Source organism: Falco naumanni, chromosome 4 (genome assembly GCF_017639655.2).
Source record: "Falco naumanni isolate bFalNau1 chromosome 4, bFalNau1.pat, whole genome shotgun sequence".
In the NCBI taxonomy this organism is placed as follows: domain Eukaryota; kingdom Metazoa; phylum Chordata; class Aves; order Falconiformes; family Falconidae; genus Falco; species Falco naumanni.
The window spans coordinates 107159054-107173568 of NC_054057.1; the positions used below are offsets into that span (position 1 = coordinate 107159054).

A 14515-nucleotide genomic window follows, 5' to 3' on the forward strand; every position below is an offset into this window, starting at 1 on the left:
CCTTGCTATGAAAATTAAGCTAAAAAGGCACTAGATTCTCTTTGACAGGAACAGTCCAGAAAGTTTCTTTCCTACATCACCTTTTTTAGGTGGACTGTAAAAGCGACTGAAAGAAGAACTGTCCCAAGATCTTCACATTAGCCCTTTGCCGGAGGTTATAAACAGAGTAGCAAAACCAGACATACAGCTGTTGCTGTGCAAAGCCAAGTACACAAACAGAAATGAGTGTTATCACCTAAAGCTTTGAATGGGTTAGCAAAGATATGATGAGATCAGAACTCAGTTACAAAATTTTAAACAAGTGCATCTACTAGAGCTTTGCTGTCTGAGCCTTTGGTCTAATCTGAGCACTTACATAATGAGCAGCCGGTCCACAACCACCTGGTTTTGCTCTTAGCAAGTAATTCGTTATTTGCATTTAACCACCTTAAAGAAAAAAACAAAGTAAAAAATTACAGGATCAGAAACCATTTTGTTTACACTGCTAAATCCATAGAAATCAATAAAGTAACTCCTTATTTTCAAGCAAAATCAGTCCCAAGCTACTTAAAGTTCACAAGATGTGCATAGTTGAGCACTTTGTTTTGCGACAAACAGATCAATAGATGACCTAAAAATGGTACTCAGGAATAGAAATCTTACTTGCAGAGCTGTCCTATTGTAAGTCTCTTCTTTCACTAACATTATGGAGCACACCAGCTAGAGAATCACAGACGACTAACTGTTTACACATTACTTTCTACATTAAATGCTGAACTCACAAATCCACCTACTTACCATATGTAATTTGTAGCATACAAATGCCAAGCCACTTAAGGTGTCATTGTTTTTTTGGTAAGTGACATTTTTATGGCATCCCCACAATAGCACAAAGATCACTTCACCAGAACTCAGCGGTTACCACTTGCCAGAAGAGAAAATAGCAATGGTTTGCAGAGAAACACATTGTGCTCCTTGGGAATGTGATGTATGACACTGATGCCTACCCACTGGCACAGGAAGATATGATAATTTATAACGATGTTTGAAATACACATGAGTGACTATCTTTTAATGCTTCAAATGCTTATATTATACCCTATACACAAAGGTATATATATATATATATATATATATATATATATATATAAATACCCTATACCCTAAAAATCTAGGCCTCCACTGTAAAGCCACTACCGCGGCCATTTCTCTTAACGGACATTACTGTTGCAAAATTGAACTGCCAGCTCTGGATGCAAACTCATACACTCAGCACAGTTACCCATACGTACCTTGAAGTTATTGTTTTGTTCCCACTGTTTTGACGAGCATCAGGTAACTATTTGATGATGTCACATATGTCATACATATGTGCTCCAAATTAAATCTGTACAAAAAAGCAAATACATTTTTTAGATTAAACTTTGGAAGAGGAAATGAAGTTGCATTCTTGGCCTTCTTCAACATAAGACGTGTCCTTTTTGGAAATGTTCATAAAGCATTCAGTTAGCTTAAGATAATGGCATATGTTCAAAGTGAAAAAACACTTCTTCCCCAAAGAGGCATGTTAGGACTACTGGTGCTGGAGAAAGAAGAAATATTTGATTCACTGCCAGTGTCTGAACTCTCAGAACACGGCTGATCGCGGCTCTGAGAACTCAGCTCAACTCCAGAGCAGCTATTTATTTTTGTTAACTCGATCATAGTTTCCCAACTTTTAAACTCACACCACTGTTAGGAAATTTTACCTTTCCCACCTCTCCCCCCATCAGAAATGGCATGAGTGACATTCATAGTTTTACCACACATTTGTTAGCACTGGTTTTGTAGCATTAGCTTCAGTATCTGCATCCATGAGTGAGCAGGCACTTAAAATGAGGTTTCTTACTTGTAATTCATTAACACTTTAAAACATTCCAGTGTACAGTTTTCATGGATTTAGGCATCCTGGTTGGAAGACTTTAAATACCTTTAATCTTTCAACCCAGTATTGTGATCCACAAAGCTCCTTTATCACCCAAAACCTCTATTACCTTCAGCTGATACCCTGACACACACTAGCTCCAGCCACTGCAAACACCTGGGGGAATTGACTGCTGTACCCAGTTGAGGTGGGAAGAGTTTATACCCCAGCAGTTCAGGAGAATGAATGGTTTTCTAATAAATAATTACACAGTGGCAAAAAAAAAAACCCAAAACCAAACAACCAAAGACACAACGTTTTCCAGTTGCAATCCTACCCCACCCACTTCTGCTGCTGGCTGTTAAAAGACTGTAACAAGGCTCCTAAAGTTTTTCATCGTTTTTGTGGTATCTCAAAACTCTGGGGACTGGCCTACTTTTAAAGGCTGTATAGCTCTAAGTCAGTTAAGAGCGTGACTTCTTTTATCCTAGTGACAGAATGTAAAACATAAGGAGATGTGCTCATATTATAAAAAGCGCCTAACACTGGAAGCTTCTTTGGCTTGCCAACATGGACAATCAATATGGCACTTGAAAGCTTACCTCATGATCAAAGAGCACAATCCACTGAATTAACTCCAGGCATACAGCAGGCTACATTATTCTAAAATTTCTCGAATGGCAGACTGAAATTGCCCCGTTCACAGAGCAAACAGTTGAAATCAAAAGGTAATAGTTTCACTTACAGTACATTTTCATAGGCAAAACAACACACTTATTTATAAGGGTACCAGTACACAGTACCATTTGTGAGGCACTCTCTATTAAAGTATTTTCCTAGTATCATACATAGATCCATCAAGCCTGTGAGTTTAATTTTATTCCTGCATAGGAATTAACATGTGCCATATTTTCAGTCTTGATTGGCAGTCTGTACACAGGCCACTGAACTAAAAGGTGTAAGACTGCATGTGATCCACATGGAGAAAATCTAAATGCTCAGCATAGCTGATTACATTACACTTTTCTAGAGTTACTCATCCTAACCCACAAAGCTTATGCTTCCAGCTAAACATTTGTTATTAATTTTTCCAAGACAGCTCCTGGGAGAAAACCACCCTTTCTTTCTGTTCAGATTTTTAAATTAAAAAAACAACCAAGCAACAAAACCAGGAACAGGAGATACACACTTGACCATTTTTAGATACAAATGAAATATATGCTTTCTAATTCAGGGCAGGATTGAAGATCTCTTAGGTGCTATAAACAGCTTGCCTGAGCACTATGTATTTTTAAATGTCTTTTTGGCGTCCCTTACTTGATGGCAACCCATCAAAACCAACGGTGCATTAAATTAGCATATCAGAAACTAAAAGATGGTAAGAACTCTGGATTAGAATCTATTCTCAGTAAAATTATCGAGGTTTACATAATCTTAGCGGTGTCAATAGTATTAAAAAAATCCTTTTACATATTCTACACCATCATGAGCCTTGAAAGTAAGGAAATTGTACACAGAACTACATCTCTGCTTGCCTGGCCCCAGGGATGCTGCTAGGTTTGACCTGAGGTCTGAGCAGTGAGAAATCCCTTCAGAATCTCATCAGCCTTCTCCTCTTCAGCTTCTTCTGGAGTTATTTCGGTGTCCACTAAAATGTATTAAAATCTTATATTTACTGTTTAAGTAAGTTCTTGAAGACTCTGAAAAAGCCTTCCCTTGCTCTCCTCTTTACTGTTTGATAATCTGCACAGATACAGCCACACTGAAGATCAGGCAAAAAATACTCTTTGAGGCTTAGCAGGTCCCTCACCTGCACCAGTGTTTTGAGATGTTGCTTAGAGTTCCACCTCAGAAAGTATTCTTACACACACACACCTGTTATGAGGAGAATGTCAAAGGGTTGTGTGATAAACAAGTGTGGGTGAGAGCCTGGGGGCTCCTCTTCACTCCCAAGATAAGGTCCAAATACGTAGCCAGCTCCTAAGCAGAATTAAAAACATATTATTAAAGTATTTTTGCAGGCTGCATCTGTTTTCAACACCCACAACCTTGCCCCTGTCTTGATACCACTGCCTACTCATGTGAGTGTTTCAGCTTTAGATAGAAACCATTTTAGGGAGGAGGGCCAGTAAGGTTAATGACAGCTAGCTTTTATTTTTCAGGTTGAATACGGCCAAAGCTACAACCTGTCTTTGCAAAATGGCAAGATCTCTTGGCATGTATACTTACATCCAGTTTTAATAAAGAAGCTCAGCCTGTGGTAGCAGACAAGTTCATTATTGCAGAAGAGAACTATCATGTGAGTTTTATGACTCTTCCAAGACCATACAACATCTTCAGCAAAAATATTGGGTTTGCTGTTTCTTCCTGATGGTCTTTGAGAGGGCTGGACAGTTTATGTGCTAGGGTAACTCTCACATTAAACAGGTCTGAACTTTAAAATCTGTCCATGATCCAACTAAAACTTTGAAATGACAAATTTCTGTTTCTGTAGCTCTGCTTCTTAGACGTATTCCACTGTCAACCTAAACGTACCAGTCAAATTTTCCAGTTGCCGAGACAGTTGTACAATTATTTAAAAGTTAATTCCAGAACCACTGTACTGAAATTGTTTTTAAGACCTATTAACCTATGAAAATTTATAGGTTGTCAGCTTGGATTCCTTATGGCTGTTAAATATGTAGTATGTATTTTCTAAACCTTGTTGACTGAATTTGTCACTTGTGAACTGGAAAAATGCCAAGGGGTGTTGTTAAAGTGTACAAGACATCACAGTGTAATTTCTAAAGTTTTCTACAACTTCTGCTGTTTACGTAATGAAATTTGAACTTTCATTTGGGTACTTTTATTATTTACATAATAATTAAAACTGATGCTTTCTCAAGGCACTGGTTTTGAGAACATGGGAAAACAACATAAAAGTCTTCCAATAGCCCCTCTCACTAACAGTTTCTATTACTGCTGAAACAAAAAAGTTACAGCCATCTGGACAGTTGTAACTAAACATCTTCTTTGATGTTCTTTGTCAGGAAAAGTAAGAGTTTGAAAGCAAGTTTAAATGCAATGGGGAAAACAGGGTAAAAGCGGATGTCATTGTTCTAACAAAACATACAAGTTTATCTATGCTTTTCCTCCCCACAACTCAGAAATGGAAAAAGCAATGGATTTTCCCCCACATCCTAGATACTTGAGGCTGGTCCTGCTTCAAGTGGGAGGCTGGACTTGATCTCTCTGCCAATCTAATTATTCTGATTCTAATCTCCTTAGCAAGACACTTCAAAATGTCTAGAAACAGCAGGATAAGAAAGGATTCATATGATTAAAGTACCTTTCTTAAGTAAGAAGTTTATTTGCTTCGTGACTCTACAATTTAATTTTGTTCACACCCAGATTCTACCATAGAAACGGGGTGACAGCAGAAGCCACACTTAGGCATTGTGGCATAGCAACTACAGCAGGCAGTCAACTGGAACCCTGCTTCAAGGGGTCGTTATAAAATAGGGAATGTTAGCCTCTGAACCAGTCACAAGCGGCAAGTACTTACACCGTGAGACAATCTGCTGCTTAAAATCCTAGATGAAGCACCAGAATGAAGATACACCTGCTGAGAAATAGCCTCCTCTGTTCAGGATCATGCTGTCAAAGAAAACAGATGTGAGCAAACATGAGGCAAGTGATTGTCAAAGATTACGTGATTAAGTGGATTTATCCCTTTTTTTCATTAAGAATGTTTCCCCACAATGTAGAAGACTCTTCTCCATGCCAGACCCCTTTTCTAGAGTGTTTTCTTAAACTCTGAGGTCTTGGTATTCCAAGGAACATCAAGACAAATTCAGAAGGACAACTACAGGTAAAGATAGAGCAAAACCAGCAGGTAAGAGCAGTTTCATTGTTGCCTGGCTTAGCAAAAGAAAACACCTGACAAATACATTTCTTACTTTTTGTCCTCCTTGCAGCAAGATAAGATTTATTCTATTACTCTGGATTTGCACAAGGGTAAGTAACTCCGGTAACAGCAGTTGAGTTATTCTGGCATGAACCCAGTGTAAGCAAAAGCAAAATTTAGTCTCTTGTTTGTTCTTTATAAGGCTCCTGACCCTTAAAGCATCAGACTGTTTGGAAACAATCCCATAGCCTTCAAGTTAGAAAGGCAAAAAATCTGACTTACATAAAAAGTACAAGTATGCCAAGTAAATTTGGTACTGCTTTATATTTTACTGATTTAAAAAGATGCAGAAACATTTGTTTTAAAACAAAGTTTATAGGGCCTAGCAAGAAAGCACTCTTGGTGGCGGGTGTATTCTATTACTGAATCTGCTGCTTCTCTCCATTACTTTTGGGCAAACTGCGTTGTTTTTTTTTTCTTAAATGGAAACCACAGTTCTTGTCTGACTGCTTCATGGAAGGATTAAGAGTTTTGATAGCTATTATAAAGGGTTGGATTTTATGATAGATAAGAAAACATTTCTTTCTGAGGTTTCTTAAAGCATGGCTGTTACGAGAATAACAATAAAAAGTCATCCTGTATGTCACGGTAAGCTCAGCACAGGATACATCACATTTTGCAGCCTAGAAGTAGCACAAAGCTTGTTGGTTTTGAAGTAAGGACTCAGAGAGAGGGACAAGTAGACCTCCTTTTGTAAAGTTTGCTGCTAATCATTGCCTTGAATTCCTTTTCCAGCTTTATCCCTTAAGCAGATCTCTTTATAAAACAAATAGGAAGTGACAGCTATGGCATCAGTGATGGATGGAGTATAAACAATCCACAATGCTTTCCCGTTTCTCCCTGGGGATTGGGTTGTGAATTTGCATTTACAGTCATATTCCATCTGTGGGGCTTGAGAACATCAGACATCAGTCACAAAATGTAATACTAGATCTTTCTTCTTCCTCTTTTTTTTTTTTTTTTCCAAAGGAAACCAGGCTAACTTGGTAACTATCTGGGTTCTGAGTGCAATCCCTCATCTAACTGCTTACTTGAGCCTATTTAGTCATTTGGACCCAAACTTCCCAAGCCTGACAGTGTACAGAAGCTGTCTCTGGAATGCAGACATCTTCTCATATGTGGGTCCTTTGCCTTGCTGCCCTAGAACTGAAACTGCAAAGATCAATGACCTCAACTAAAAGAACACTATCAGTTTCCTTCATCTTCTCAGTTTTTTGTGCACTTCTTTGTAGAGCTACATCTCATGGATATTTTGACTCAAAAAAATAAATTTCCTACATAAACAGTAGAAACCCAGTATTGGCAGAATCCAGTCTTCACACAGCTAGTCAAGAACTTGAACAGTCGAAAGAAACAGCAGTTGTCAAACATTGCTCTGCAGCTACGCCGTCATTTTACTGGTAATGACTTTTGTCACCCGCTATTATTTAATCAGAAAATACAAAAGAAGTGAGAAGATAATGGTCCATATTAATAGCTCTTCAAGATGTCTTGATTTAAACACTTAAAATTTTTCAAGAAGTTCCTCAGCACTACTAATGACTGCAGTTATTCATAGCTTTCAGTTGGAAAGCAGTATCTTCTGGCATAACAGTCACTCACAAAAAGCTCACATGCTTGCTTGATAAGGATGGCAGCATTCTTCCCTGATTGCATATCACTAATATTACTCAAGCCTCTGAAGCAGTTATATATTAGCAATTTAACATACAGTGATAAATTAAAGGTAATGAAACTGACAAGTCATTGTGTTTCTTCCTTTACAGTTATTTACAGTAGACTTTTACATAAGTAAACTCTACACAAACATGCTTTTTTATTATTGAAATTAGAAATATTTCTGAGATAAACCTCTTAATTAGCTGTTACATCTTTGCAAAATCTCAGCATATCACAAGAAAGCTTCCTTCACATAGGCAAAACTGGAAGTAAATAGTGAAACAACTGATGGCAAGATCGTAACTGTATCAGAAAAGGACCAGATACTTCATGAGATAGCTGTTTCACACAGATTTTCACCTCTACATGATGCACTTAAGGTCAGAGTGGACCACTTACAGTCCTGGAAAGTCATATGCAGACACATGCTATTATGAAGGCACATGCCGCCAACAGAAACAACTAGGTATTAAAATCCTGCAATAGCTGTAAATATGCAAAGAACTTGGACAGAAGTCATCAAACACAGGACATGTGCAGAGGCCACACCTCACCCTGATCAGTCTGGGCCAGCTCAACTCTCACACAGCAGCCAAAAACTTGATTTTAAGGAAAGATGTACACTTGCTCCTAAAAAAAGAAAAATAGTCTTGCTACAAATCTTCAGTTCTGAATAGAGAAGTTACTTAGAGTTTGACTAGCATTTGTATAGCTCCACAAAGATTTCTATGAAAACTGGTATCTGAGAATAGTAACAAGATGTAAAACCTGTGTTTTAAAGAAGTATGATTGTTCTCAGAAATAACTTGGCTAAGAGCTAAAATAGACCACTTCCCATGGTAGTGATTGGTGAAATCTTGCTAAAATGTTCCATTGTAACCAGAATAGACTAAGAACTGTTGACAATACACCCGTATATTTTAGAGAAATTAGGGACTGAGAGATCTGAAACATAATGTCACAGTTGAGGCAATATACATGATATTAAAGTCCACGTAGCCTCACATAATTTTGTTCTAGTAAGGCTATAAATCACTGCATCTTTCAACCTTTTTTCAGCTTGGCTATATTTCTGAAGGGAATTTTTGTTCCCTATCCCCCCAACCAAACAAATGAAGCCTTTACTGTTGGAGTTATCAGAATTAGAAATTAATATCTTTGTGTAAATTCAAGAAACTGCAACACTCCCAAAGCACCACAGCAGAAAATCTCAGAATTAGGTGTGACTGTAACCAAGTTACAGGCTCAAAGCAGATTGCCAATCCATTCACAAGTTTGGAGAAAGTAAAGCTGGCTCCTTACAACAAGGATAATTAAAATGAAGTTTTTTTAAAAAGTTGATACATAAGCAGGAAAGAACAGCATAGAGCACATCAGAATTAGTGTCCTAAGCAACACCAACAACTTTCTCCATGCACACACCCCCCTCACATCTCCTGCCAGAAGCTCTACATCTACGAAAGAAAATATAAGCTTCAGGAAAGCTTCTGATCTAGATGATTTTTGCATGCACAGTTTAAAAGTTAGTAGACCTATTCATACATGTTTGAGAAAAAGACAGACAGATGGAAGATTTAAACATTTTTGCAAAATGCTAGTAGTAAACGGTCTTATTTTCCTCTATTGTGTTTAAACTGTCAATCATTTTCCCTCCCTCTCCAATTCTTAAGAGATTTTAAATATTGGGTCGATTTAGTAGCTTGTAACTGCAAAATCCAGTTAATGCCAATTCCTTTATAAATTGTTTCGGATAATGTTTCATACACTGATACTTTACAGAATAAAAGATGTGCTTTCCGGGCACCAGTATACACGGGAAATGGGCAAAATGCCACTGTTCTGTGTGTTCAAGTCCATTATAGTACAGAAAGATCCGAATACACAACTGAAAAAATCATGTGCATCTCTAACATATAGCTAAATGAAACCAGAAGTAACCCCACACTCGATGCCCACTCTCCAAATATGGCTATTTGCTGCCTGTTCTTCAAAACAAAGCTTTAGTCACAAACTAGAGGACAGAATTTTTTCTCCACAGAACTTAAATCCATGTAAGAAAGTTTTAATGCTTTAAACCTTCCTGCTGTATTAAACCTAAAAATAAATAGCACATATTGTAACAGCTTGCAGTCTTATGACAGAAGATGGAACTTACCAGGAGATTCAAAGCAGTCATTTGCAATACTTCTGGTTTGTTCCAAGCCAACACTTTTTCTTCTTGAGCGGTTGTTTGGGTTGTGATGCTCCAGGCTTCAAAATGACTGTCATCTCCACCAGCACCACAACACAGTATCTTCGAGTTGGAGTCTTCCACCATTCTCAGGGGCTTCAAACTAGTGCTAGTTATTCTAGCTGACCTTTATGCAGAGGTTTCTGATTTTCCCAGGGGCTTGAAGAAAAATCAGGCCTTTTGTTTTTACCTTGGTGGGCAGAAAACAGCACGTTCTCATTCCAACTAACCTTAGGGTAAGAGAGTGGAAATGTGATCTTCCTATACAGTGTATGCAGTTAACGATTATACAGAGACGTACAGTCATTATTTACACCAAGTATCAGAAGACCAAGACTACTAATACCATCTGAGAAAGCAGATGCTTTTAAGATTGGTACTGTATCTATTTTGTGAGTCAGACTTTTTTTTTTTAACCTCTTAACCTTATCAAGCAGGCCTCAACACTTACATGAACTTTCACCCATGGATCTTTGATCCTCTCCTTCCCACCTCTGTAATAACTACTTACAGACCTGAACATAAGCGACGCCTTTGCATCTGCACCAGACCAGAAAGCAGAGACACAGCTTTGCTGGCATTTTCTGGAAACTGATGATTCTTCTGACTAAATTTCACTTCCATTAATTACGGTCTGCTTCCCCATACTCATCTGCAGTTCAAATTGGAGAAGGAGCTTTGTACTGTTTTTGAACTGCTGTACACTGATGCAATACCAATGGTTAATTCCCAGGTAGCTTATTTCACTAGTAACTTCAACAATACCTACTAAATGCACCTTACACCTACACAAGACCTCTTTGACCCTTTGCCATTGCCTTTATGTCCGTACGCCTTTTGTGAAACAACTAGCAGAGTGAAGCAGATATAAACAAGCGCTTGCACTGAGACACCAGCAGACTGGGTTAGTCTGTAATTTGTATTCTTGCACTGTTACTCCAGGATGATTGCATAGCTATTTGCAATGCCATAAAAAGGTACAAGAGACCAAGCCCTGCCCTTCTTGGTCAGTCACGACCCTGTAATTTGTGGTAGAAACAATCCTAGTATAGTAGGAGGGGTGTGATGGCACCAGGCTTAGGTGTTTTCATGTATGCCAGTGAAGTGGAGCGAATGAGAATTTTAACCTACAGTGGGTATGAGAAGCATTGCTGCAGAACCCAGCTGTGGCAAACCTTCCAGCTCATTAATCACGTGCTTTCATCTCTGCAGTAAAGACATGTTTCTCTGCAGTTATTCTGCATTTAAATATGGCCTTGTCCGTGTCCTGCTATCCAATATAGTACCTGGGACTGTTCAGCATGACTGAGGCTTAGCTCCTTTAAGGGAAGTATAGTTCTAAGACATTCAAGACATTTTATTCAGCAAAACCATTAGCATAATTGCTAGAAATAGAGCGCGCTGAAAGCTAAATACAAAAACTTTTCTTAAAGAACAGGTTTCATAACTAATTCAAGATGCTTTTTAAAGTTAACAGAAAAAAGTAATGAGGTAAAGAAGACCAGTAACGAAGCAACAGAAGTAAGTAATGAAGGGCAATTTAAATGTACCTAACGACATTCCCATTTCAAATAACAAATTAATGACCATCTAATCATACATCTTTTTATTCATACATGATTATAACTTTTCATTTGCCTCTTTCTATGCTATCGTTTTTCTTCAAACTTTGTAAAATCAGTTGAGGATGTTGGCAGCTAAAATTTCAGACTGCATAAAAGATCCACACCAACCCATCAAATATAGAAGACTGATAAAGGTAAGTTAGCTTTGAATTAACTGCATTAAAGTCTCCCCAGAATTCTGTCATTTTTAGTATTATTCATCTTTCTCTACTGTGTGACTGCCCTAAACAAATAAAAATAGCATGGTTAGGTGTGTGATTCTAACAAGGAAAACACAATACCGCTCACAAAATACATGGCTACCTTAACTGAGGAGATCAGTCAGGCAGAAAGGTAACTTATGAAGGAAGTTAAAAGGCATCCAAAAAATGTCTGCTGGAACAAGTACTTTGTGAAAAGGCTGGAAAAAAGTTTCATAAATTTCATTTTGTGTGTGTACAGAGATCATTAAACTTCATTCAGCAAATTAAGTTACAAGTTTTGTCCCAACTATCACTCTTCTTAGAAACACCTATAGCGTGACCAGAAGTGTTCAAAGCTGATTTAGTTTCTAATAAATTCAGTATCTCAGATCTGCTTCCTATCATGTTCTAATCAAGATTACTGAGCTACAAGACAATGTTTCATCTAAAAGATCTAGATTTTTTTGTATATTAAAGGTTTAGCATTAATACCTTTTTTCTTCTCTAAGCATTTAATCCAACCCTTGCAAGAAGTGCTCCTCAAGTATTGCCAAGAATCAATTTTGTGCCAGTTATCACCATCTCTCAAAGACAATTTTTATTTTTTAAGAAACAAATGAAGTACTTGTAGTAGAATTGTCAGCATTAACACAGGGCAGACTCGAGAAAACAGAAATGGATTTTACATTCCTCTAACCTTCACAGGAAACAGCTGGTAGTCTCAGAGTCACAAGCCGAGTGTTTTTGCTACATTATTTCTTATTATCATAATTAAGTATAGAAAGTCTGTTAAAGCAAAAAACCAAACCATTTCTTGCAGAAGGAAGAGGGTGTTAGTACCATAAAGGATACACAAGCAATTTCTTGCAGGGCAGGGCAGGGAGGGAGGAAGAGAAAGACAGAGCAGATGAGAATGTTAAAGCTTATTCTAATGAAAACGTAAAGATACCACAAAATGAAGGATGGGTAATTCTGGTCAATCTAGCAGGGCACAGTGATCCTTTGAGAAGTTAGAGTACAATTTGTAAAGTACCAGTATAAATTTGCATATGTTTATGGCCTAAATCAGATGCTAAACACTACTGAAGTGCTGGAGATCTAAGACAATACTCCAACAGTGGCTAATAACATTCCAAATGGTGAAGAACCGTTCTGCCAGGCAGGTGTTCAACTGTACTTGAAGTTTACTTGCTTCTACTTCTAAAAAAATTTTTTAAAAATCCTCACTTTGAACACACCACTCACAATGTTCTTTCTTTGCTTCCTAACAAAGTAAACTTTGCTTCCCTAGGCAGCTGATGTATCAGGCTTTGCAGTCCTTAATTGCATTTTAAAGACACTCTGTGATGTACTCTGCATGGTGAAATAGAATACACATCGCAAAATGTTCTCACTATATATTAAGAAACATTGTGCTAATGTAATCCACCGATTAGCACCTCCACAAACAGCAAGAAGCTGTTCTCTAATGCCAAGGGAAAAGATAGGAAGGACTATATGACTGTACAAAAGAGAACAAACAGAAAGCCATTAAACCTCTTCATAGCACTCCTCAAATAGAAAACTCAAAAAGAAGAAACGCCATGGCTTTTGCATAGTGTGAAAACGAAAGGTATTTTGCTCGTGCATCTAGGGCTTTTTTATATTCTGCCTCCCCACCTTTTACTCAAGGAAGACTATCTACACAAATGCTGAGATAACAATAGGATCATAGCAGAGATAAGAGTATTCATCATTCGGGCTCAACAGAAAAGGAAGTATTAAGTGGAAACTGTAGCCCAGGCTTTGCTCTCACTGTGTCTGGCTCAACACTGCAACAGTAACAGCTTTAGCCACATAATCCTAATTCATACCTTTGGAAAAGTACAGCTTAATCCACATTTTCAAATTACAATTTCTCCTGCTAAGATGACTCATATTTTATGGATCTGCACTCTGCCAGGCCAGCATAGATAAGTTAGCAGGGAAGTGCAGCAAGTAGAAAATATATGTGTATGAAAAACACCATGGCAAAATAAATTGTGGCATGCAACAATTGAGTTAATCTGAAATCCCCAAACAACTTCCTTTCCTACAGAAGTATCTTAGAAAGATTAGTTTGTAGAGAACGAGGAGTTACATCTTTGTTAGCATTTCTAAGGTGGCCTTTTAGAGGGCACTTCAGAACAAAGGTTAATCCGACCTCTGCCCATTTGTTCTCATACTGTTATAATAAACCACCTTGCTACCCACAACTGGAGCTGTCCCTCTCTGATAATGTAATACAGCTGCAACGCACTGAATGATACAAGAAATTAAAAAGTATTCACTACAAACAGTTGAGCCCTTCCCAACATTCACTCTGATGGGTGACTTAATTCCCTTAAATATTTACGCAACAATTTGGAAACCGACAGAAAAACACTCAAAGACTGCAGTTTGCCATGAGCACACTTTGTACACTAATGTATCATTTTAGCCAATACGTTGGCCCCACTTACCTCAATATGAAAAATGTTCATATATGTTTTCTGTAATGTCAGATTTCCAACAATTGGGATAATTCTTAATTTATACCTTATCTAAGGTGTCACACGTTTTCCTTCTAACATATTTTAACATGTATTATTCTGACATCATATCCTTCTTCAAACAGTAGGGCTCAAAGCTCTGCATTCTAAATTCAGAAAGGACTCTTCAAATGCAGTCCAGTACAGTAGGAGGTTGTGATGGACACAATTACCATGATTTCCAGGTGTTTTCCTGCAGCTCTGGAGATAGTTTTCCAATGACTGAACAAAGATACAATGAGAATCTTCCAAGAAAAACAAAAACTGAAACAATATCATGAACCTTCAGTAAAGGCCTCGCAGAGTTTCATGACACATTAGCAGCAAAGTCAGTTAAAGCAGCTAGAGCTGGGTCAGCTGTTGTGCCCAAGTGTGTCAATGGACAGAATTTGTGGCATTTATGAGAACAACTCTTCATAGTACTGTGCTGTAAACGGGATCA

The 14515-nt window shown here is 37.9% G+C and overlaps 2 long non-coding RNA genes across 2 annotated transcripts in view; both read right to left on the bottom strand.

The window, feature by feature from the left end:
• Positions 1 to 14515, bottom strand: part of LOC121087349 — a 66363-nt gene that overhangs the window by 24309 nt on the left and 27539 nt on the right. The gene's annotated exons all lie outside the window — the stretch shown is intronic.
• On the bottom strand, positions 1272 to 9872 carry LOC121087351. The gene is made up of 4 exons (XR_005827573.1): positions 9643 to 9872; positions 5427 to 5518; positions 3758 to 3862; positions 1272 to 1366 (listed from the first exon to the last, which is right to left on the bottom strand). It is a non-coding gene; the product is annotated as an uncharacterized LOC121087351 (long non-coding RNA).